This window comes from Oryctolagus cuniculus, chromosome 2 (assembly GCF_051225735.1).
Source record: "Oryctolagus cuniculus isolate XC-2025 breed Fujian yellow rabbit chromosome 2, ASM5122573v1, whole genome shotgun sequence".
NCBI classification, from domain to species: Eukaryota; Metazoa; Chordata; class Mammalia; order Lagomorpha; family Leporidae; genus Oryctolagus; species Oryctolagus cuniculus.
Genome location: NC_142868.1, coordinates 189495247 through 189521147, shown reverse-complemented (window position 1 = coordinate 189521147; position 25901 = coordinate 189495247). Strand labels below are relative to the sequence as shown.

General features: G+C 42.9%; 1 long non-coding RNA gene and 1 pseudogene across 6 annotated transcripts in view; one reads left to right on the top strand and one right to left on the bottom strand.

Annotated features, from left to right (window-relative positions):
• LOC127489191 (uncharacterized) overlaps positions 1-25901 on the top strand; it is a 314551-nt gene that overhangs the window by 186323 nt on the left and 102327 nt on the right. For 2 of the 6 annotated variants that reach the window (XR_016230565.1, XR_016230558.1), the window contains one exon: positions 19784-20238. The exons of 3 other annotated variants lie outside the window; for them this stretch is intronic. This is a non-coding gene — a long non-coding RNA (uncharacterized LOC127489191). One more of the 6 variants, XR_016230562.1, reaches the window with a different exon arrangement.
• LOC149128189 (uncharacterized protein C11orf16 pseudogene) lies at positions 9488-19488 on the bottom strand (annotated as a pseudogene).

Genomic DNA, 25901 nt, shown 5'->3' with positions numbered 1-25901 from the left:
ATACTCCTTTAGAAACCCAAGAAATTTACTCCCAAATGGAAATCCTATTAATAGAAATAAAGGGACAGGGCAGAAGAATTCACTCTGAAAGACCTAAGCAGTAAATAGTTAAAATAGTTGTTAAACTGCTTTGAAAATTAGAAAGTTCCACCAATTGCATGCTACATTGATTATAGTGTCTGAATGTTGGAATCTTGTCAGGAGATTTATTCAGGTTGAATTATTTACAGGAGAGAACTACTTGCGGTTCCTTATGCTTGAGTGACAATTTTAACATTGACAAACAAAACGGGCCAAGAGAGATGAATATGTTGAATGGATGGGAAGTCTATTTAATGCAATGGCAACAGATCTGAGGTATTTGGATTATCTACAACCTTTCTGCTCCAGTAGTGTGGCTAATTGAGAATTGACTATGGAAATTCTTATTCAGCTATGCTTTTTAATGTCAAGAATTGCCTTACATCAGTGAGAAGGCCGGAACACACTCCTTATTTCTATCACCATTAACTATATGAGGTTCATGGGTATCTCAGTTTGGGTGGCTTGAACAACAAACACTTCTCATCCCAGAGGTTAGGAAGCCCAAGGGCATGGTGCTGGTGTCTGGTGAGGATCTTCTTTCTGGTTTGTAGAAGACCTTCTTCCTGCAGAATCCTCATGTGATGGAGAGAGAGTGATAGAGGGTTATCATCTGTGTCGAATCTTTTCTTTTAAGGGCACTGTTCCTATTCATAAGGGTTCCACTCTCATAACCCAATTACCTTCCAAAGTCTTCATCTCCAGATTCCATCAGAAACATGAGTTCTGGGTTGGCGGAGGGTGGGCATAGGGGGAGACATATACTTGGTCCATAAAAACAGGCCTTTAGAGAAATGAGTAGGGTGGTTTCTTTGATTCTGATTCCAGTCCTTCAATCACGTCCAAATTTTGACTCTGCTGAGACTGCAGTCAGCTTCTGACTTGGCCTTCTCTGCTTGGAGGGGAAGATGGAAAGCTCACCCCTAACTCTGTCTGGCACAGCTGACTTTCTCCTACTCTGGACACTGATAAATTGGATAGGATAGTTACACCACTACCCCTCTGTGGTCTCTAGTCCAAACCACCATCTTATTTTTTTAGGGGACCACAGTAGACTCAAAAGTAGTCTCCTTGCTTACATTCCTCCTACTTACAGCTTACTTTCCACTCAGAAGGCAGAATAATTATTTTTAATGCAAATCAGAATGACCCATTGACTTAAAATTCTCCATCTTTCTCTCCCTGAATTCTAAAACTCTGCCTAAATGTAGTCTCTGAGATCTCTGATCTGGAGCCAGGCTTCCTCTTCTCAGTCATCTTCTCTTTTCTTTGCTCACTTTTTACAACATGTTCACTTCATTTGCTGTTTCTAGAACGTGATGCTTTGGGCTGACTGATCTCTCTTGCCCCTGATAGTTCATGGCTTAATCCCTCACAGCATTGGGGTCTCTCTTCCTTAGCAAGAACCACTGTTGTGGGCTGGATTGTGTCTCCCTTATTCATACACTGAAGGTCTAACTCCCAGTACCTCAGAGTGGAATTATAATTGGAGACAAGCTCTTTAAAGAGATTATTAAGTGAAACTGAGGCTGTTAGACTGAGTCCCTAATAGGGTCTGATTTGTGTCCTTATAAGAAGAGAAACAGATACCAGGATACACAGAGACAAGACCATGTGAGGATGTAGTGAGAAGTCTATCCACACACCAAGGAGAGAGGCTTCAGAAGAAACCTTTGGTGTTGAACTTCCAGCCTCATGAATTGTGACAGAATAAGTTTGAGTTGTTAATCCTTGTTATGGTAGCCTAGCTGATACATACACCAACCCTGACCAACAGTGTGCCTCCACTACCATAACCTTACTATATTTTCCTTCATAGTTCTTCATATGTCATATTTACCTGCCTTTTCATTTATTTTCTCTTTTACTTCCATTCAAACTTCATGAAGGCAGGACTTTGCCATGCCTACTGTTATAAAGCCCAGACAGTACCTGGCACAGAGCAGGCATTCAAACCAATATTGATCAATATAGAAGTGAATGGACTAGGCCATTTAGATTACTTTCCTCCCTGGTATTTCTCCCCTTGTCTGTATTTCCTGTCTGTGAAATGCTCCTTGACTCTCAGAGACATTCCTGATTTTTCCCAGCATGCTTTACCCTCAGGTTTTCCCCAAGGAGGCTGACAAGGATGTACTCCTGCCCTCAATCCCTCCTCATCTCTCCACTGCTCTGTGATGCTGCTTTGTCTTGGGTTTGCTATTTTTCTCCAGTATAGGAAAGTTTGCCTGGAAAGGAGTTACATACTTGGTCCTAAGTTCTAGGACTTTGTATACTTACAGCTTAGATATATCTTTTTAGTATTTCCCTAGCACTCAAATTGCATAGTTGGCCTGAGCCTTATTCTGCTGAGTGAGGCTGAGGCCAGGGTTCTCAGCCAAATGCAGCTAACATCTGTCTAGCCCAAGAGACTCCAGGCACAAGAGAAAGTTCTTATCAATAACATTGCCTGGCTTTTCTGAGAACTTGCAAATTTAATGCTCTCAAGACTATGTTCAGTCTGAAAGCTGAATGGTAATGCCACACTTAGAACTGGTCCATCTGTTGGTTTCCAGCTGAAGATGATGTGGATGACTGAGCTATCACTTATAATGGAAGCTTGTACAGGGGCCAGGAATCTGTGCAGACTCTCTAGTCTGGCATTCAAGGGCCCCTCAAACTGCTTTTATGCCTCATGTCTCATTGTTCTCTGTGAAATTTTTTTTTGATTTCTAACAGAATGTTTCCTGATTTCTGGGCATGTCTCTGTCTTGTGTGACATTTAACTTTCCATGACTTTTACATCCCTCTTTTGAACACTGCTGAAAATTTCCAGAAACCAGAGCTGGAGCCATATACCTCACGTTCCACAGTTGAGCCAAATACGTAGCTTTGTGATGGCTGCAGTAATCCAGCCTCACCTGCTTCCAGGTATGATAACAGGTAATATGGGAACAGACCAACAAAATAAAAACAGCCAGGGTGCATCAGAAGTATATGGGTGACAGATGGAGAGAATTTCAGGTAAGTGTTTAGAACCGCTAATATTGTATCTTAATGGTCACTGTGGAAATCTTCCACACATTATAGACTGAGGCTTTAGAATATTAGATAGCCTGCCTAAGTTGCTCAACCAATGAATGGCAGGATCAAGGCTTGAACCTAGTACTTTTGATACCACTTTTGCTCCTCTTATTTGTTAGAATTGTGGAACCAAAAACCAAAAGCTCACTGGCAGGGATGGTGAGCTGAGCATTCCTGAGCTCCATCTTCTGTTCTTAATGATTCTTTCCACAGAATACATTTGAAGCAGATTCTTATTTTCTTCTGTGCTTGGCTTTGTCCATGTGCAAGGCCATTTAAAATTAATTAAATTGATTCTTATCTTCAAATTGGTCCTGGATACTGCATTGGTAGTTGCCAAAGGAGCTTCTCCAAAAGCATGTTAATGATATATTAGCTTTCCATTGTCCTCTCTATTTTGGCCCTGTATTCTAGGTCTTCCATTCCCCAGAAAAAAATTGTGGCTGTTATTATATGAAAGCAACAAAGTGTTCCATCCTCCCGGAGAGATGGAATCCACATTAGGCTCTGGTAACAATGGTCTAGACTTTGCCCTTTGAGAGCTTCTCTGAGACAATGGTGGGGCCTTGGTTCTTAGATACGTTGAATTCATAGTCAGATATATGGCTGTTGAGACACTGCCTTCCATGGTGATGGACGGGAACCTTGGTTACTGTACTTATGATAAATGAAAAGAAAATGAAAAAAATCCCCAAAGCTTGCGAGCATTATTTTGTTCTAAAGTACCTTCATGTCATTATATGGAAGAATAAAACCTATTGTATGTTCTAGTTTGAAACTCTTTATCATTTGCATCCTGGGGGTGTGGTGGGGCTCTTTTGGTATTCCTGGTCCATGTGTCACCTTGTTTGATTTTTTTTTCTATTTGGAAAATGAGAACAAGGTCTTTATGGAAGTAAGAGATGTGATGAGTGGAAACCTCAAAGTGTGGTGACGTGAGGGCTTTTCTATCCATTCTCAAAATACAAGCAAGCCCCAACTTTGAAAGCATTCCTTCAAAGTGTGCTGGAAGCACAAACAGTACAGTACATGGCTGGAGATGGTAAGGCACTGAGAAATCTGATTTGGCTGGCATTATGCAGTAATGGAATGGAGAAATAAAGATGAGAACTTGGGCTTCCAGGCCAGATACCAGTTCCTCCATTATCAGGAAGCTAAATCCTTCAAATGAGAGAGCTCTGGAATCCAAGTCCCATGGATTTCACCAATTTTGCTGAATCACTGTAGGAAGGGTTTTTTTTTTTTTTTTTAAGTCTTATTTATTTGAAAGGCGGAGTTGCAGTGAGAGAGGAAGAGATCAACAGAGTAAGCTTCCATTGGCTGGTTCATTCTCTAAATTGCTGCAACCACCAGAGCTAGGCCGATTTGAAGCCAGGAGCTTCTTCTGGGTCTTTCACATGGGATCAGTGGCCCAAGGAGTTGGGCTATCTTCCAATGCTTTCCCAGGCACATGAGTAGGGAGCTGGATCTGAAATGGTGCAGCCACGATTCAGACTGGCACACATGTGGGATGCCAGTGTCGCTGGCAGCAGCTTAACTTGCTACGCCACAATGCTGGTCCCGGTAGAAACTTCTTGAACCTTGTAGTGAGGCAGGACATTTAACAGAAAAGTAGAGGTGACTCAATGAATTCCTGCCTGAATTCTAGGTAAGCTCTTCTGGAAGGGTCAGTAACAGAACTTGGGTATAGGTAACCATGTTCACCTTGCCAATCAACATTTCTCATTTCAGTCACCTGCTTGGTGGCCTGAAATGAGCTGCTGCCTCTGGAGCTTGGCCAGGGGTTTGGTGTCCATGGTAGCCTGAATGTTACAAGACATGGTGTTATTAAGTTCAGAGTCGGTGAACTCAAGGGGCTTCCATAGCCTAGACAGCTCATAGCAAGAGTCTCGGGTGATTGCTGACGTCATAAATAAGAGTGCCAATTGTTAAATCAACAACGGGAGTCACTGGGTACATGCTCCCCATATAGGATCTCTGTCCTTAATGTGTTTTACTATGAAACTTAAAAACAACACTACTAGTTGAACAACACCCTATACCTTGTGCTGTTGTGTGAGTACAGCCTGTTGAAATCCTTGCTTAGTATATACTAAGTTGATCTTCAGTATATGAAGGTAATTGAAAATGAAACTTGATGAAGGGCGAGATGGGAGAGGGAGTGGGAGAGGGGAGGGCCACGGGAGGGAGGGAGGTTGGGGCAGGGGGGAAGCTACAACAATACAAAAGTTGCACTTTGTAAATTCACATTAAATAAAAACTATATAACAAACAAAAAAAAGGAAAAAAAAAAAACAAGACATGGTGTTATTTTTTTTTTTTTTTTTTTTTTTTGACAGGCAGAGTGGACAGTGAGAGAGAGAGACAGAGAGAAAGGTCTTCCTTTTGCCGTTGGTTCACCCTCCAATGGCCGCCGCTGCAGCCGGCGCACCGCGCTGATCCTGGCAGGAGCCAGGAGCCAGGTGCTTTTCCTGGTCTCCCATGGGGTGCAGGGCCCAAGCACCTGGGCCATCCTCCACTGCACTCCCTGGCCATAGCAGAGAGCTGGCCTGGAAGAGGGGCGACCGGGACAGAATCCGGCGCCCCAACCGGGACTAGAACCCGGTGTGCCGGCGCCGCAAGGTGGAGGATTAGCCTATTGAGCCACGGCGCCGGCCCAAGACATGGTGTTATTAATCCTGACTCGGTAAGTCAACAGTCTGTGGGACTTCCCCAGTGTGGGTGTGCATTGTTCCCATCTGTACAATAAGTGTGGACTAGGAAATCTGCAAGGCTCTTCCATTGCTTAACTGGTATGAAATTCTCTGACAGCATGAGCTGTTCTTCACAATTTCATAACAGAATCTCCTTGGGGCAATTAAGGACGTTCACCCATCTAGGACATAAAGGATGTTAGAGCAAATCCACAAGCTTCTACTCTTCAGTCCCTTTACTTCCCTCTTCTCTTCTGTAGTTTCTTTGTTTTGCAAAGACTCATTAGTTTTGACATACCTTTTTAAAAACACTTATTAATTCGAGAGGCAGAGTTAGATCTTTCATCCCCTGGTTCATTCCCCCAAATGGCTGCAACGGCTGTCCTTATCCGAAGCCAGGAGACAGGAGTTTTTTCCAGGTGTCTCATGTGGATGCAGGGACCCATGACCTTGGGTCATCTTCCATTGCTTTCCTAGGCCTTTAGCAGAGAGCTGGATCAGAAGATGAACAGCTGGGACACGAATCAGTGCCCATATGGGATGCTGGTGCTGCAGGATGAGGCTTAATCTACACCACAACACTGGATCCTTGACATACCTTTTGTTAATATGAACTTAAAAATGCAACTGTTTCAAGCCTCCGATTCCTTTTTCCATACGCTAAACAGTTTTTCTTCTAGACGTTAAAAGAGAATGGAACCCATGTAATGGGAAAACCTATAACTACTTTCATCAAATTTGAAAACTCAATTCCTTATCCTTTATTTTCCCCCTGTATCCCTGTTAAAGAAGCATACCTTCTCTCTAACACCAGTGCCTCCAAGGTTGCTCTGAAGCCAAATCCTAACAAGTCTGGAAAACTTACTGTAGGTTATTTTTTCATTCAGCTTCTCCATCTTAGTCAAATCCTTCCCATTAGCACTTCAACATGCCCAAGGTTTTTCCATCTATTTTTAAAAGATATTATTTGAAAGGCAGAATTAAAAGCAGAGGGAGAGGGTGTGTGTGTGTGTGTGTGTGTGTGTGTGTGTGAGAAGGGGGGGATGAAGATTTCATCTGCTGATTCACTTCCCAAATGGCTACAATGGCCAGGGCTGGGCCAGGCTGAAGGCAGTAGCCAAGAGCTGCTTCTAGGTCTCCTATGCATGTATAGGGGACCAAGGACTTCAGCCATCCTCTCTGCTGGTTTCCCAAACACATTAGCAGGGAGCTGGGCTGGAAGCAGAGCAGCCAGGACTTGAACCAATGCCCATTTGGGTTACCAGTACTTCAGATGGTGGCTGAAACTGCTGTGCCACAGTGCTGGCCTCAGGGTTTTTTATCTTAACAGAAAACAAAAGTTCTTAGAAACAACCTCTCCCATGAGCCCACTTTGTCAGCTTGTGAGCATACGATCTCTTTCCATTCATAGATGCTTTCTCTGAAGTATTACCTAAACTCACTGCCCTTTCTTTTCACTCACACTGCTCTCCTATCATTTCTACCTTAAATAGAACCTTCATTAAGTTACTGTGTATGGTCTAGCACATGCATTAGCACGTGGGTCCTTGTGTTGGAGAGCCTATTTAAGTACTGTGTTGTAGAACAGCATCACTCATGCTTAAGTTTTCCTAAGATTTACATACAGATCTGTTGAAGCAGTTCTGGAGTCTACTATTAGATGCTCTGCTTTTGATAATCCAGAGTGAGTTGAATTTACATTTTCTACTTGAGAGGTGTGTGTTGGGTGGAGGAAGTGAATGCAAGTGCACTCCTATTTACTAGTTCACTCCTCAGATACCTATAATGACTGGGGCTTGATCCAGTAGCCTGGAACGCAACATGCAACCCAGACCTACCATATGGGAGGTGAGAACCCAGTTATCTGAGACTCACTGGTGCTTCTTGGGTCTACATTGACAGGAAGCTGGAGCCAGGAATTGAGCCCAGGAACTCTAATGTGGGATATGAGTATCTTAAATGCTAGACTACATACCTGCTCACTCTTTTTTAAAATTATTTTTAACTTTTCATAAGATATAAAAATTATCACTTTAACTTTTAAGTTTTTAAGGATTTTATTCAGTGAGGAATGCACAGGAAAGTCAGGGCTTTAATTAAGGGAGAAAAAAGTCTAGAAGCTAAGTTGGGTCCATATCGGAGAGCAGGCCAGGTGCCATATGGAGCAAGCATGCAGTCAGGAAAGTAGAGGCAGGGCAGATGCCAGGTGTAACAAGGGAAGGACCCATTGTGGTCCAGGCCTTTTATTTACTCCCAAAGGGGAGTGATTACCTAGTATGATTAGCAGGTGGGTATATAGATGAGGTCCAATAGGAGCATGGTGGAGGGAATGGTCTTCGAGCTCACAAATCTAATCAATTTGATCATATTTGCCTGCTTATATCATTAACAATTCAGATTCCAGAACTTAATCCTAAGGGATGCTGAGGGGCATAGAATAATATCTTATTTTTTAATCCTTTGTATCTACTTTTTTATAGAAAGCTTTTATTTAATAAATATAACTTTCATAAGTGCAACATTTGGATTATAGCAGTTCTTTGTCCCATACCTGCTTTCCCAGCCCCAATCCATCCCACTATCTACTCCCTCTCTCATCCTGTTCTTCATTAAGATTCATTTTTAATTATCTTTCTAACAGATCAATTCTACACTAAGTAAAGATTTCAACAGTTTGCACCCACACAGACAAAGTATAAAGTACTATTTGAAGACTAGTTTTGCTGTTAATTTTCATAGTACAAAGGTCCTACTTGGGGAGCAAGTGCACAGTGACTCCTGTTGTTGATTTAATAATTGGTACACTTATTTATGATGTCAGTGATCACCTGGGGCTCGCTCTTGTCATGAGCTACGAAGGCTATGGAAGCCTTTTGGGTCCACAAATTCCATCAGTATTTAGATAAGGCCATAATCAAAGAAGTTCTCTCCTCCCTTCAGAAAAAGGTACCTCCTTCTTTGATGGTCCTTCTTTCCATTGGGATCTCACTCACAGAAATCTTTCATGTAGGTCATTTTTTGCCACAGTGTCTTGGCTTTCCAGGCCTGAAATGTTCTCATGGGTTTTTTAGCCAGATCTGAATGCCTTAAGGGCTGATTCTGAGGCCTGAGTGCTCTTAAGGGCATTTGTCATTTTATGAGTCTGCTGTGTGACCTGCTTCCCATGTTGGATCATTCTTTCCTTTTTAGTTCTATCAATTATTAGCAGGCACTTGGTCTTATTTATGTGACTCTATAACATTTAATCCTATCTTTATGATCAATTATGCACTTAAACTGATCACTTTAACTAGTAAGATGGCATTGGTACCTGCCAACTTAATGGGATTTGGAGTCCCATGGCAAGCTTTTAGCCTCACGCTCAGGGGTAAGTCCAAGGGAACATGAGCTGAACTGTATATCTTCTCCCTCTCCTATTCAAGCTCTTTTTCTAAAAGAGATCAATTTTCAGTTAACTTTAAACACCTAAGAATAATTCTGTGTTAAAAGTTCAACCAGGTACTTCATGAGGGTTGCGAGGGTCAGACCAGAAGAACAGAAGTCTAGCAAATTTGGGTTCAATGTCAGAAAACTGGGCTTACCTTCTGGAAAAATTCGAAGTATACCTCCACTTGGCACCTCAGTCTTTATTAAGGTAATATATACATGTCAAATACGGGCAGGCAAGATGGTGGAATAGGAAGGGAGCACCTTTTTTTTTTTTTTGGAAATGAATTCATTTGTATTTGCATTTACAGGTACAACACATTGTCACCCACATGTAACTGTAGGCTTCATGAGAAGATGGCAGAGAGGCTGTGGACACATCTGCCCCAAGCAGGCTGACCACACTCTGTCGTAGCCATGAATGGGGCATCCTCATGCAGAATCGTCAGCTCCCTGTGGCAGAGCGCCCTGGGGTGGGGCCGCCATACTCCCATGCCTCTCACGACAGGTGCCTCCGGCTGCTCGTCTGCAGGGAAGTCTTCATGGGGTGCAGCTGCTGCACTTGTAGCCTGTGCTCTTTCTCCTCCTAGATCCTCCGAGCTTTGTCTAGGGCGAGTTCTTGTCCCTGTGATATGTTTCTGTACTCGGCCTTCGGCGTCCAGCTTCCTCTGGCAGGGTCTGTGGTAGTTTCACATTGCTGGCTCTCAGGGCCAGCTCCATGGCAGTCCCCATTACTGCAGGTGGCATTTACTCCTGCTTAGTGTCCTTCTCTTCCTTTCAGATGGTTCAAGATCTTGTTCCTGGCTTCCCGGGCCGCGGCTTGGTTCCGTTTCTCCTCCAGTATCTCCACTCGGGCTGCCCAAGGGCAGCCTGCCTCCGAGACTTCTCGAGGAAGATGGGTTCTGTGTGGACTGCACGGTTCACCGTCAGGGTCTGGGGAAGGCCCCTGTCCAGATCAGTGTCCAGATCTTCCTCTTCAGTGGAGGAGGAGGAGGAAGACACAGCCACCGGAGCCTGCACTGCTGCCGCCTTCTCTGTGGAACCCTCCAGGGGCAAAAGCTGGCCTGTGGACTTCAGCTCGGACTCAGCAAGCTCTCTAGCTGAGATCTTGGAGGCCCTGGTTATGGGCCACCAGGTGGGGCCACCCAAGGGGGAGCAGCAGAGGCAGCCCTGGCACAGCAGAGGGCAGCAGGCGCGGGGGTGGCAGGGAGGGCACAGGAACTGTGTGCCCGCAGGAAGCCCGCTGGTGATGCATCCGGCAACCGGCCCCAGCAGAGAGCAGCATGGGGCCCAGAGGAGGGGCCGGAGGTGCTCCCTGGGGACAGGCTTGTGCAGCCTTTCCACAGCCTTCCTCCAGACAGCTGGGGGCACCCACCGGACCCCACCTTGAGGCACCTTAGCTGTCAGGCCATTCCAGAAATGAACAGTGATTTCTTCTTCCTCTGATGCTCTCATGGAGTCAGTCATCTCCAAGCCCAGCAAAACAGTGCCAGGGCCGTAGTGCTGTTGGTCTGGCTCCCAGGGTGCCAGCACCTTGTCCCCGGTTCTCAGCGAGTAGTCCACGGATTGTGGGAGCTGAATGACATCTTCCTCCGAGACTGCACTCAGCTGTGGGGTGGGCAGCTTTGGGCCTGTGACAAGGGGAACTTCAAATTCCAGTTTAATACAAGTGGAGATACTGCAGGTTCAAGGAAGAGTAGGGGAAGAAACAGCAGAAGAAACTCTTCCGGAACGAGTGATTCACAGTGGACCTGCGTGGAGAGCGTGGGAGACCACCAGCGGCAGACTCAACACACCAGCGCTGGAACGCGAGGTGAGCTGAACCTCAATAGCCCGAGACACTGGCAGGCAAACAGAAAGAGGAGACTAGAGGGAACGACCCCCGGGGGGGGGGGGTAAGTTCACAAGGCTAACTGGAAGAGAGAGAGAGAGAAAAAAAAGTGACCAATACGGACACGGGTTTCTCTCTCTCTGCTCACCTCTCAAAGGCGAGCAAGACAAAGAGCGGGCACCATCTTGGACAGACGTCATAAGCAGAGCGACCTCAGGTCTGCACCGGCCCTGAGCCTAGCAGAAAAACCTGACTCTGGGCGGGGTGAATTAACAGGAGATTAGGACCTAGTAAATTTGTGGTGCTACTGAACTGAGACTGTGAAAAAAGAGACGGTGGGGGAGAGAACTCACGGAATTCACGTGAGTACTCTCCAGAGATGCTACAATTCCGTAACTTTGGGAACCCAGTGGGAGACTGAAGGAGAATTTGAGCCCACTCTGAGGGCCGAACAGATTCCCTGTGTGGTCCTTGGGAAAGAGCTTCCGATCTCTGGCTCCTGTGGGTATATCATTTGCCTGCTAACTACCTCCAACTTCATTCAGCTGTGTGGAATTACTTCCCTTTTGAATCAAAAAAAAGAAAGAGATCTACCATGCCTAACCTGGGAGTGTCACCTTTGGCACACCAAACAGAGCTCTCAGGCCACACCCTTCTCAAGCCTCTAAGGCTCCATCAAAAACACAGTCCACTTAATCTAGAGTCATAGTATAACAAGAAAAAGCACCACAGTGAAGAAACTAAATATCTCCAATATGCCAAATAACAAACGCAAAAACCGAGGTAATAAAAACAAGGAAGTCACTATGACGCCCCCAAATGAAAAAGACACCTCAATTCAAGATTATGAAGATGATGAGATAGAAGAAATGCAAGAAGCAGATCTCAAAAAATTGATAAGAACATTAAGAAGTTCTCAAAAACAAATTCTTGAACTACAGAAATCCTTAATGGACAAGATAGAAAATCTCGTGAAAATGAAATATTAAGGAGGAATCAAAATGAAATGAAACAACTAGTACAACAGGAAACTGTGATAGTGACGAGAAATCATAATGAAGAATTCAATAGATCAAATGAAAAACACATTAGAGAGCCTTACAAACAGAATGGGTGAAGTAGAAGAGAGAATATCGGACTTAGAAGACAGAGAACAGGAAAGGATACAGTCAGACCAAAGAAAAGAAGAGGAAATTAGAAATCTAAAACATATTGTCGGGAATCTTCAGGATACTATTAAAAAACTCAACATTCGGGTTCTAGGAGTTCCTGAAGGCATGGAGAGGGAGAAAGGATTAGAAGGCCTTTTTAGTGAGATATTAGCAGAAAATTTCCCAGGTTTGGAGAAGGACAGAGACATCCTAGTACAGGAAGCTCATAGAACCCCTAATAAACACGACCAAAAGAGATCCTCACCACGACACGTTGTAATTAAACTCTCCACAGTGAAACATAAAGAAAAGTTCCTAAAATGTGCAAGAGAGAAACGTCAGATTACTCTCAGGATCTCCAATCAGACTCACAGCTGACTTCTCATCAGAAACCCTACAAGCTAGGAGGGAATGGCAAGATATAGCCCAGGTACTAAGAGAGAACAACTGCCAGCCCAGAATATTATATCCTGCAAAGCTCTCATTTGTGAATGAAGGTGAAATAAAGACTTTTCATAGCAAACAGAAATTGAAAGAATTTGTCGCTGGCGCTGCAGCTCACTAGGCTAATCCTCTGCCTTGTGGCGCTGGCACACCGGGTTCTAGTCCCGGTTGGGGTGCCAGATTCTGTCCCGGTTGCCCCCCTTCCAGGCCAGCTCTCTGCTGTGGCAAGGGAGTGCAGTGGAGGATGGCCCAAGTGCTAGGGCCCTGCACCCTATGGGAGACCAGGATAAGCACCTGGCTCCTGCCATTGGATCAGTGCAGCGCGCCAGGCCCGCTGCGCCAGCCGGGGCAGCCAATGGAGGGTGAACCAACGGCAAAAGGGAGACCTTTCTCTCTGTCACATTTGGAATTGCATCAAATTGAGAAGTTTCTGTAGTGTAAAAGAAACAGTCAGGAAAGTGAAGAGGCAACCAACAGAATGGGAAAATATATTTGCAAATTATGCAACTTATAAAGGGTTGATAACCAGAATCTACAAAGAAATCAAGAAACTCCACAAGATCAAAACAAACAACCCACTTAAGAGATGGGCCAAGGGCCTCAATAGACATTTTTCAAAAGAGGAAATCCAAATGGCCAACAGACACATGAAAAAATGTTCAAGGTCACTAGCAATCAGGGAAATGCAAATGAAAACCACAATGAGGTTTCACCTCACCCCAGTTAGAATGGCTCACATTCAGAAATCTACCAACAATAGATGCTGGAGAGGATGTGGGGAAAAAGGGACACTAACCCACTGTTGGTGGGAATGCAAACTGGTTAAGCCACTATGGAAGTCAGTCTGGAGATTCCTCAGAAACCTGAAGATAACCCTACCATTCAACCCAATTTACTCAAAGGAATTTACCCAAAGGAAATTAAATTGGCAAACAAACAAGCTGTCTGCACATTAATGTATATTGCAGCTCAATTCACAATAGCTAAGACCTGGAACCAACCCAAATACGCATCAACAGTAAACTGGATAAAGAAATTATGGGACATGTACTCTATAGAATTCTATACAGCAGTCAAAAACAACGAAATCCAGTCATTTGCAACAAGATGGAGGAATTTGGAAAACATCATGCTGAGTGAAATAAGCCAATCCCAAAGGGACAAATACCACTTGTTCTCCCTGATAGGTGACAACTAACTGAGCACCAAAAAGGAAACCTGTTAAAGTGAAATGAACACTATGAGAAATGGTGACTTGATCAGCCCTCACCCTGACTGTTGATGAGCAACTTAATATGTTATCCCTCTTAGTATTTTTTCTGTTTGTTCTACTTAATACTTTTGGTTGAATACTGTAATCAATACACAATTCTTCTTAAGTGCTGAAACTTAACTGAAAAGTGATCCCTGTTAAATATAAGAGTGGGAATAAGAGAGGGAAGAGATGTGCAATTCGGGACATGCTCAAGCTGAAAAGCCCATGAGAGTATTTCAGGGATGGAAAGCCAAGACACTCTGTCAAAAAAAAAAAAAATAAATAAATGAAAGATCTCTGTGAGTGAGATCCCAGTGGAAAGAACAGGTCATCAAAGAAGGAGGTACCTTTCTCTGAAGGGAGGAGAGAACTTCCACTTTGACCATGTTCCTTGTCTAAATATGATCAGAGTCAGTGAACTCAGGGGGCTTCCATATCCTTGGCAGCTCATGACAGGAGCCTAGGGTGATTACTGATGCCATAAACAAGAGTGTCAATTTGTTAAGTCAACAACAGGAGTCACTGTGCACTTACTCCTCATATAGGATCTCTGTCCTTAATGTGCTGTACATGAGACTTAATGCTATAACTAATACTCAAACAGTATTTTTCACTTTATGTTTCTGTGTGGAGCAAACTGTTGAAATATATACTTAATGTATGCCAAATTGATCTTCTGTATATAAAGAGAATTGAAAATGAATCTTGATGTGAATGGAAGGGGAGAGGGAATGGGAAAGGGGAGGGCTGCGGGTTGGAGGGAAGTTACGGTGGGGTGGAAGCCATTGTAATCCAAAGCTTATGGCCTATATCTTGCAGGATTTCTCTGATGTTCTCTAATAATTTGATGGTGTCGGGTCGTAGATTTAGATCTTTAATCCATGTCGAGTGGATTTTTGTGTAAGGTGTAAGGTAGGGGGTCTTGCTTCAGGCTTCTGCATGTGGAAATCCAGTTTTCCCAGTACCATTTGTTGAATAGACTGTCCTTGCTCCAGGAATTGGTTTTAGATCCTTGATCAAATACAAGTTGGCTGTAGATGTTTGGATTGATTTCTGGTGTTTCTATTGTGTTCCATTGGTCTATCCATCTGTTTCTGTACCAGTACCATGCTGTTTTGATTATAACTGCCCCATAGTATGTCTTGAAATCTAGCATTGTGATACCTCTGGCTCTGTTTTTGTTGTATAATTCTGCTTTAGCTATTCAAGGTCTCCTGTGCCTCCATATGAATTCCAGTATCATCTTTTCCAGAACTGAGAAGAATGTCTTTGGTATTTTGATTGGTATCACATTGAATCTATAAACTGCTTTTGGGAGAATGGACATTTTGATGATATTGATTCTTCCAATCTTCCAATCCATGAACATGGAAGATTTTTCCATTATTTTTTCGTATCTTCTATTTTTTTTAAGATTTGTAGTTCTCATCATATATCTTTGACATCCTTGGTTAAGTTCATTACAAGGTATTTGATTTTGTTTTTAGCTATTGTGAATGGGATAGATCATGGAAGTTCTTTCTCAGCCATGGCATTGTTTGTGTTTACAAAGGCTGTTGACTTTTGTGTATTGATTTTTATATGCTGCTAATTTACCAAACTCTTCTATGAGTTCCAGTGGTCTCTTGATTGAGTCTCTTGGATCCCCTAAATAAAGAATCATATCATCTGCAAAGAGGGATAATTTGACTTCTTCCTTCCCAATTTGTATCCCTTTAATTTCTTTTTCTTCCTAATGGCTCTAGCTAAAACTTTCAGTACTATATTGAATAGCAACGGTGTAAGTGGGCATCCATATCTGGTACCAGATCTCAGTGGGAATGCTTCCAACTTTTCCCCAGTCAATATGATGCTGGCTGTGGGTTTGTCATAAATTGCCTTGATTGTGTTGAGGGATATTACCTCTATACCCAGTTTGCTGAGAATTTTCATCATGAAAGGGTGTTGATTTTATCAAATGCTTTTCTGCATCTGTTGAGATAATTATATGGTTTTCATCTGCAATTTGTTAATGTGGTGTATCACATTGATTTTGAGAATGTTGAACCATCCCTGCATACCAGGGATAAATCCCACTTGGTCTGAGTGTATGATCTTTCTAATGTGTTGTTCGATTCTGTTAGCTAGAATTTTATTGAGGATTTTTGCATCTATCTTCATTGGGGAAAGTGGTCTGTAATTCTCTTTCAATGCTGCATCTTTATCTGGCTTAGGAATTAAGGTGATGCTGGCTTCTTAGAATTTGAGAGGATTCACTCTCTCTTAGTGGTTTTGAATAACTTGAGAAGAATTGGAGTTGTTTCTTCTTTAAATGTCTGGTACAGTGAATCTATATGGTCCTGGGCTTTTCTTTCTTGGGAGGGCCTTTTCTACTGATTCAATTTCTGTTTTGGTTATGGATCTGTTTAGGTTGTCTATGTCTTAATAGTTCAATTTAGGTAAGATATATCTGTCCAGGAATCTATGCATTTCTCCTAGATTTCCCAGCTTGTTGGCACACAACTCTTTGTAGTAGTTTCTGACAATCCTATTTATTTCTATGGTGTCTGTTGTTACATTCCCCTTTTCATCTCTAATTTTATTGATAATATGGATCTTCTCTCTCCTTTTATTGGTTAGTTGGCCCACTGGTGTTTCAATTATGTTTGTTTTTTCAAAAAAACCAGCTCTTCATTTTGATGACCCTTTAGTAATTTTTTGATTCAATTTTGTTGATTTCTTCTCTTTTAATTATTTCTCTTCTCCTAGATTTTGTTCCGGTTTGCTGCAGTTTTTCTAGATCCCTGAGATGCATTGATACCTCATTTATTTGGTGCCTTTCCAATCTATTGATGTAGGCATCTTTTGATAGAAACTTTCATCTTGACATTGCTTTTGCTGTATCCCATAAATTTTGATATGTTGTGTTATCTTCATTTGCCTCCAGAAAGTTTTTGATTTCTCTTTTAATTTTTTCTATGACCCAGTGTTCATTCAGGAGCATGTTGTTCAGTCTCCATGTGTTTGCATATGCTCTAGAGATTCCCGAGTTGCTGATTTCCAGCTTCATTCCATTGTGGTTCTAAAAGATGCATGGTATGGTTTTGATTGTTTTGAATTTGCTGACACTTGCTTTATGGCCTAGAATGTGGTCAATCCAAGAAAAATTTCCATGCACTGCTGCGAAAAATGTGTATTCTGCAACTGTAGGATGAAAAGTTCTGTAGATATCTGTTAGGTCCATTTGGTCTATTGTGTCAGTTAAATCTGCTATTTCCTTGTTGATCTTCTGTCTGTTTGATCTGTCCGTTACTGAAAGTGGAGTATTAAAGTCCCCCAATGCTATTGTATTGGAGTCTAAGTCTCCCTTTAAATCCCTTAACTTTTCTTTTAAATAGGCAGGCACCCTGAAATTAGGTGCATATAGATTTATAATCGTTACATCTCCCTGTTGAATTGATCCCTTAATCATTATATAGTGCCCTTCTTTGTCTCTTAACTGTTTTTGTGTTAGTCTATTTTGTCTGATATTAAGATGACTATGCCAACTCTTTTTTGGTTTCTGTTGGCACAGAATATCCTTTTCCAAACTTTCACTTTCAGTCTGCATGCACTTTTGTTGGAAAGATGTGTTTCTTGTAAGCAGCAAATACATGGGTTTTGTTTTTCAATCCATTCAGCCAGTCTTTTAACTGGAGAGTTGAGGCCCTTTATATTCAATGTGATTATTGATAAGTAATGACTTTGCCCTGCCATTTTCCCAAACATTTTACTGATTTATACTTTGAATTTCCCTTGATCTTTTACTGAGAGATTTTCTTCCTTTACTTTCTTTCATATTGATGACCGTGTTTCTCTGTGTACCACATCTTTAAGCATCTTTCTCAGGGTTGGACAAGTGGTGACCAATTCTTTCAGTTTCTGTTTGTTATGAAAGATCTTTGTCAGCTTTGCAGGGTATAATATTCTGGGATGACAGTTTTTTTTCTCTTAGTACTTGGGCTATATCTCGCCATTCCCTCCTAGCCTGTAGGATTTCTGATGAGAAGTCTTCTATGAGTCTAATTGGAAATCCTCAGAGTAAACTGGTGTTTCTCTCTTGCACATTTTAGAATCTTGTCTTTGTTTTACTGTGGTGAGTTTGATTACAGTGTGTCGTGGCAAGTATCTTTTTCTGGTCATGTCTATTGTGAGTTCTGTGTGCTTCCTGTACTTGGATGTCTCTCTTTCTCCAAACCCGGGAAGTTTTCTGCTAGTATTTCACCTAAAATGCCTCCTAATTCTTTTTTCTCTCTCCATGCCTTCAAGAACTCCTAGAACCCAATTTTTTTTTTATAGTGTCCTGTAGATTCCCAACAGTGTTTTTAAATTTCTAATTTCCTCTTCTTTGGTTTGACTACATACTTTCCTGTGTTCTGTCTTCTATGTTTGATATTCTCTCTTCTGCCTCACTGATTCTATTTTTAAGGTTCTCCACTGCATTTCTTTATCCTATTGAATTCTTATTTTCATTTTGCTTTTTCTTTTTTGTTTTTGACAGGCAGAGTGGACAGTGAGAGAGACAGAGAGAAAGGTCTTCCTTTGCCGTTGGTTCACCCTCCAATGGCCGCCGCGGCCGGCGCGCTGCGGCTGGTGCACCACGCTGATCCGATGGCAGGAGCCAGGTACTTATCCTGGTCTCCCATGGGGTGCAGGGCCCAAGCACTTGTGCCATCCCGCACTGCACTCCCTGGCCACAGCAGAGAGCTGGCCTGGAAGAGGGGCAACCGGGACAGAATCCAGTGCCCCGACCGGGACTAGAACCCGGTGTGCAGGCGCCATAAGGTGGAGGATTAGCCTAGTGAGCCATGGCGCCAGCCATGCTTTTTCTTTAATATCTCAATTTCATGTTCTGTTCTTCATTTCATTTTGATTCCTCCTTAAGATTTGATTTTCATGAGAGAGAGTTTCTTTTATGTCCTGCATGGATTTCAGTAGTTCATGCATTTTTGCTTTTGATTATGTCTATGAAATCTTATGATCAATTTTTTGAGTTACGTTTCTTGCATTTATTCTATCTCTTCATCTTTGTAGTGTAGTATTGAGGTGTTGTGTTCTCTTGGGACTATCATGTTGTCTTCCTTATTCTTGTTTCTTGGAAATTGTTGTGTTTTTTGTTATTTGTGGAGATACAGTGGAAAAAAAATAAAAGAAACCAAGAGTGAAAGCTTTTATCCTACCATGACTCTGTAGATAAGTGGATTGTCTGCTTTCAGTGAATCTCTAGAGGTTTGTAGTGGATATGGCCAGATTGCTGTGTTCAGTTCTCCAGGGTTAAGGTGTGCCTAAGGTGACACACTCAGCTTTGGCATGGTAAATCTCTTTTTTATCAGAAGGGAAATATACTCTGCTCAGCTGGGCTCTTCTCAATGGAGACCAATGCCTGAGCACTAGCCCCAGTGGGTATAATACTCATCTGCTCTGTCCCAAGAACCACACAAAGGATCTGTTCAGTCCTCAGTGTAAGTTCAGATTCCCCAGCAATGTCTCTCACCAGGTAACAAGGATCCCCTGAGCTTGTGGCATCTCCTGGTGGGACTGCTCAAAGTCCCAGCCACATTGTGAATTCTCCCACACGCCCTCTCACAGTCCCAGTTCAGAGGCTTCACGCAGTCCCAGGCTCCTAGTCCCCTCCTTACTTCTCCCCACTAGAGTGAGGAGTCTCTGCTCAGCTGATTGCCAGGTACACACAGGAGGTGGTGCAGCTGTTACCTATGTTCAAAACGGCACCTCCTTTATTAGCTCATATGCCTTTGTGAGGTGATCGGAGAGAAATGTACCTGTACCGACCTTTTCCTTTTTTTTTTTTTCTTCTCTCTAGTTTGGCAGGTTCTTCCTGCTGTGTTTAAGCCAGTGTCTTGAGCTACTACAGTCTTGCCTCATGTCCAGAGCTGGTGCATAGGCTTTTGGCTGTTGGAGTCCCAAGCCGTGGGGGCCCACCCCCTCCATGTAGGTCCACTGTGTCCCTCTAATTTCAGTAGAGTTTCCTCTCCCTCTTTTCTCTCACTCTTTTCTGAGACTACCCTATCTCCACTTCTTTTTAAACTGCCTTCTGTGCTAGAACAGTAAGCCTCCTCCCTACTCTGCCATCTTGGAACCCCTCTAGGCAGGAGCAGGAGCCCAGTCCAAGACAAAATGAGTGCCTTTGTATGAATGTGTTCAGTGGTAGAAAGAGCCAGATATCTTCTATAGCTGCTTCCTGCCTAGTAGGAGCATAGCGCAGGCCCTGCCTGTCCTGGTTCTGGAAGTCTTTCTATCTCATCTAATGATTTTTTTTTTTACAGGTAGAGTTATAGACAGAGATGGAGAGAGAGGAAGGTCTTCCTTCCATTGGTTCACTCTCCAAATGTCCGCTATGGCCAGTGCTGCACCAGGTGCTTCCTCCTGGTCTCCCACGTGGGTGCAGGGACCCAAGATCTTGGGCCATCCTCCACTTCCCTCCTGGGCCACAGCAGAGAGCTGGACTGGAAGAGGAGCAACCAGGACTAGAACCTGGCGCCCATATGGGATGCTGGTGCCACAGGTGGAGGATTAACCAGATGAGCCACGGCACCGGCCCCTCATCTAATGAATTTATGAGCTGGATAATTTGCAGTTACCACCAATGGCTGTGTCTCCTGCATGGTCAGTTATCATTCTCAGAAGTCATCAAGTTTGGAAAAATAAGTTTGCCAATCATAAGCAAAACTGGAACAAAATCAGTTGTAATTGGAGTGCCCATAAGATGGAAAGAACATATCTTACAGACTCCCAGATAGTGGGTGATGATAGGCTACCCTTATGTATATTATAAAACCATTTAGCCTGAGCATAGAGAGTTATAATAGAAGAGCCCATTAAGGAGTTTATTGTTAATAAATATTCCCAGAGAGAATCAAAAAGACAGGTATAGCATATTTACCTTATGGTGCATCACTCTTGATGTGATGAATGCAAAAGCTTTACTTATCTTTTTGTTTTTGAAGAGGTATCTAAGATCCTCAAGTGGCTTATAAGAATAATCAGGCATTCTTTAGTTCACCTGTAAAGAAGTAAAAGGTAGAAGTTTAATCCTAATTTCACTGAGGTAGTTGTGCTCAGTAGTACCTCCATAAGGTCCTTTTCATTTAAACTGCAACTGATCTGAAGAGAATCTATGAATGGCTTGCTCAGGAATTCATAATGTTAGAGCTTCTGTTTAAAGCTCCTTAATTTTTTGGAGGAATTTTTGTAGCTCCCCTGTCTAGAACAGTGTGTCTGTGTTAGGGCCTTTTAAAGCTTCATACAAAGGCTTGGAATCTGAATCCTGGAATCCATATTCCATAGAATGCTGACATCATGGATTCCCAATGTTGGAGCTTCTGTTAAAAGCTGCTTCATTCTTTGGAATAACTTTTGTAGCTCCCCTGTCTAGAACAGTGTGTGTGTCACGGCCTTTTAATGCTTCATACGAAAGCTTGGAATTCAAATCTTGGAATCCATATTCTACAGAATCTTGCCACTCCCAGAAATGTTTTTAGGTGCTTTTTAGCCTTTGAAGACTATATATAGAATATCTTCCCTTCTCTCAACTGAAAGAGCACATTTTCCTGGAGTTAGAACATATCCCAAGTAATCTACCTCTTGTTTAGGAAATTTAGTATCCTCACTTTCCCAGATTCTGGGTTTAGTGGGATGCAGAGTATCACAGGGAGACAAAGACAGAAGAGTCCACATGTGAGACACTTAAGTGTTCCTTTAAAATTAAGAATACAGGCAACAGAGTTGGACACTTAGACATAACTAAAACTTATGATACATAAGAATATAACACATTAGAACAATATAATCGTTGGGAAAAAATTTCACCATTAATTCTTTACTGCAACTCTTTGAGGACAGTGGTTCCACATGGGAAGTTACTACACAGTGACTACCCTTGTTAATTTAACAATTATTCATATATGATGTCAGTGATCACCTGAGGCTCTTGACATGAGCTGCCTTGGCTGTGGAAGTCTTTTGAAACCACAAGCTCCATCAGTATTCATACAAGGCCATAAGCAAAGTGGAAGTTCTCTCCTCCCTTCAGAGAAAAGTACATCCTTCTTTGATGCCCCCTTTTTTCCCACTGTGGTCTTGCGCAGGAGGTCCTCCATGTAGGGACACTTTTCCCATGAGTATCCTAGTTTTCCATACCTGAAATGCTCTTGTCTTTTCAGCCAGAACAGATCAGCTTATGGACTGATTCTGAGGTCACTGAGCGTTACTTATAGCAATTGTTATTCTATAAGTCTGTTGTATGGACTGCTTCCCATGTTGAAGCATTTACTCCTCTTTAATCCTTTTTATTATTGCCACTTTAACACTTAAGATGCTACTTTTACCATCTAGCTCAAGGGAATTTGGCAAATTTTTAAACTGTACCCTTAGAAGTTAAGTCCTTTAGGGATATATGCAGAACTATACAGCCTTACAGTTTCTCTGTAGGGCCTGAGAAGATAAAAACAGACACAGCTCTTCATGAGCTTAATTATCATTAGGCATGTGACATGGATACACTCATTAGTTACAATTCTTGACATCTTACTCTCTATTTTTATACCAAATGGGATCCATTATTTTACCAAGGCTGATGAGGGGGTTTTAAGAGTTTTTTTCTTTTTATTTTTAAATGCTGCTTAGTCTGAGAAGTGCCAGTTCAGACTGTCACGCCACTCCTGGGGTATCATATCTCAGGAGGCCAAGAGAGTCAACCTAAGGCCAAAACAATAAATTAAAATAAAAACTTAAAATAAAAACCCAGTGTGAGAGCTGTCAGCATGGGCCAAAACAAGAAATTAAAATAATTAAAATCCTCCTGGAAAGAACAAAATAACAAAACACAATTTTAAAAAGTCACCCTGTTGATTTAAGCATGCTGTGTGTGGCAGGCCATGGGGCTGCCATCTCGGGGTGGAGTTTGTTGACTATATTCCAGTGAGGGTAGAAGTTCCCATGGGGGCCACATCTTGGTGACCTCATGTCCTTTGTGGGGCCACCATCTTGGAAACCACATGTTTCTGATGGAGGCCACCATCTTGGAATGTAAGTCCCACCCTCTGCGGCAGGAAGTGGAACATCAGCCATGTTTAGTGCTCCACCTCCCTGTTGCAACCAGGTTACTAGGCAACCAAACCAGTTCCCCAGTTCGAAATTAACAATTGAAAGCATGTTTGATTTGAAAATCAAAGACCCTGAGGCAAAGCAAAATTTTTCAATACAATTTAAAAGTCTGTAAAATAAAGCCTTTTAAATTTTAACCTTAGAAAAAACTTAAGTTGTCTTTTTTTCCTGTAGTTATCAAAGTGAGAAATAGTGAACAGAAACCAATCCATGCATTTTCTGAAAACCACAAGCATTAAAACTCAAAGAAACCCACCTAAGCTCTGTTATTTGCTCATGTTTGAATGAAAAGGCTGGGCAGAGTGGCTGTGGTTCCTCAGGCTGCTGGGGCAGGGTGGCGCTTGCTAGAGCCACTAGTTACAGCACCGCACAGGGCTGGAACAGGCAGCACCAGCATGTTTGCTCTGTTTGTGCAGCTGTGACTTGGTTGTGGCTGTTCTAGGAGTGGCCCAACACCCCCTTGGACCTGAGTGGGCCAGTGGTGGTGGCAGGAGGGAGCAAATATGAATAATGTGAATCCCATCTCCTCTGCCTTGGCTCCTGCCTCTCCCCCAGGAGTGTACTCTCCTTGGCACCTGGGCTGTGGGGCTGGAACCAGAGGAGCAGTGAGAGTGCCACCAGCAGAGCCAGAGCCTGCACTCTCCTCAGGGTTGGCAGTGGGTAAGGAGCACAACCCAGGCCCCCTACCCTGCACCAGAGTGGAAAACCTTCTCTTCCCCCAGCCCTGGCAGAGGCAGGATATGGCAGGGTGAATGCTTGCTCCTTGATCTAAGGGGAAGCCCTGAGTGCAGATAAGGGATGGGGTTGAATGCAGAAAGGTAAGCAAAGTTACAAGCCAGGGGAAGCAGTCTCTTACCATGTTGCTGGTTTTTCCTTTTTAATTAATATCGGGGGAATCCCTCCATTATTAAAGTCCCTTCATAGTCACTGATATCAGGAATGACCCCCTAAAATCTACACAAAAATGTGGCCCTTTACCCCAGAAGCGCCATCTGGGGTTCAACATATGCTACCAGAATTTGGGGTGCCATGCGATATAACCATACACTTATTAATAAATCCCTAATACTAATAAGCCTGAGAAGGTTCTTGCCTAATATTTAGAGAAGAATTCTAAATATCGGCACAGATAAACAAGGCAGCATGGTACATTTTAAGCCTTGAGAAAGATGCATAGGAGAGTGAGAACTTTATTTAAGAGAGAGAGCTAAATCTGGGTTCATACCGAGCACCAGGAACCAGCCATGTGGAGGAGCATCTAGGCCAGGAAGCTTTCGGGCCACGTGCCCTGGAGGCGCAGGGTTACAGCAGGCCCCCTCCTGGCAAGAGGCCAGGGAAGAAGAGAAGGCTGGACACAATGTGTCCCAGGCTTTTAACCCACTTCCAAAGGGGAGTGGTTAATTAACCTGATTGGCTGGTGGGCACCCAGTTGTGGCCAGGTAGGGCATGAGGTCACACAGGGGTGTGGTGAAGGTATCAGATAGGGTGTTAGGTCACACAGGGGCGTGGCAAAGGCATGGTCTTCCAGCTCTCAAACCTGATCGATTTTAACCTATATGCCTGCCTACTTCAGTCACCATTATTATATCGTCCAGCTTAATAATTTTTAATAATAATAATCTTGGTGGGTTCTTGCCATCGATTCAGAGAAGAATTCTGAATACTGGCTCAAATAGACCAGACAACATGGTAAGTTTTTAAAGGTTTTATTCAGTGAGAGAAATGCACAGGGATGTGAGGGCTTTAATTAAAGTGAGAAAGAAGTCTAGAAGCTAAGTTGGGTCCATCCCAGGCAGAGAGCAGGCCGGGTGCTATGTGGAGTAAGCAAGGCCTCGTGCCTGGAGGCATGGTGCAACAAGGGCCATCTTAACATTTTTAAAATGTGTAGTTCAATGGCATGAAGTAATTCACACTGTTCAGCTGTCATCACAATTCATTTCAGAAACTCTAACTCCCCATTCTCCCCTTTTCTAACCCTTGGCATCAACCATTTCATTTTCTCTAAGTTGACTGCTTTAGGTACCTCTTATAAGTGGAATCATATAGTATTTGTGTCTTGCTAATTTCATTAAACGATGTCCTCAAGGATGTATCAAATATCATATTTTCCTTTATAAGGTCTAATGATATCCTACCACAAATATGAATATTTGCCATATTTTATTTGTCCATCAGTGGATGTGGGTATCACTTTCCCCTTTTGTCTATGGTGAATAGTGTTGCATCTCTTCAATGCCCTGTGCTATCATCTGGGTACCCTTTGTCCCTACCGAGTCCCATGTTGAAATCTGAGTCCCAGTATAACAGTGTTACAACAGTGTTCAAGAGGGATGCACACCTTTCTCCTGGGAATGGCTTCCTTTTTTCAAGGCAGAGCTCTCATAATGCCAAGCTGCCTCTGTGTTCTGTTTCATGCACTTCTGCGTACCACTTCATGTTCCACCATGAGTTGGAGCAGCATGAGGACTTACAGACACCAGGCTCTTAAATTTCCCAGCTTCAAGTACTTTCCATAAGAAAAGACATCTTTTCTTTATGCCGGGTATTTTGTCACAGCAGTGGAAGATGGACTGACACCAACACTTCTCTCTGGAATCCATGCTTTTTAAAGCTTCCAGGTGGCTCTGGTGTAGATAGTCCTCAGCCCACTTTGAGGCTATGAGTGTGTAGGAAGCACCAGCTAAGTGTGCATTCAAATCATGGCCCTGTGACTCACCCCTCTGTGTCTACAGGCAGTGATCTAAGAGGACATTCCTGGAAAGGACCTGATGCATCCACAGCATTTAATGTTAACTTTTGAAAGTGAAAATATCATA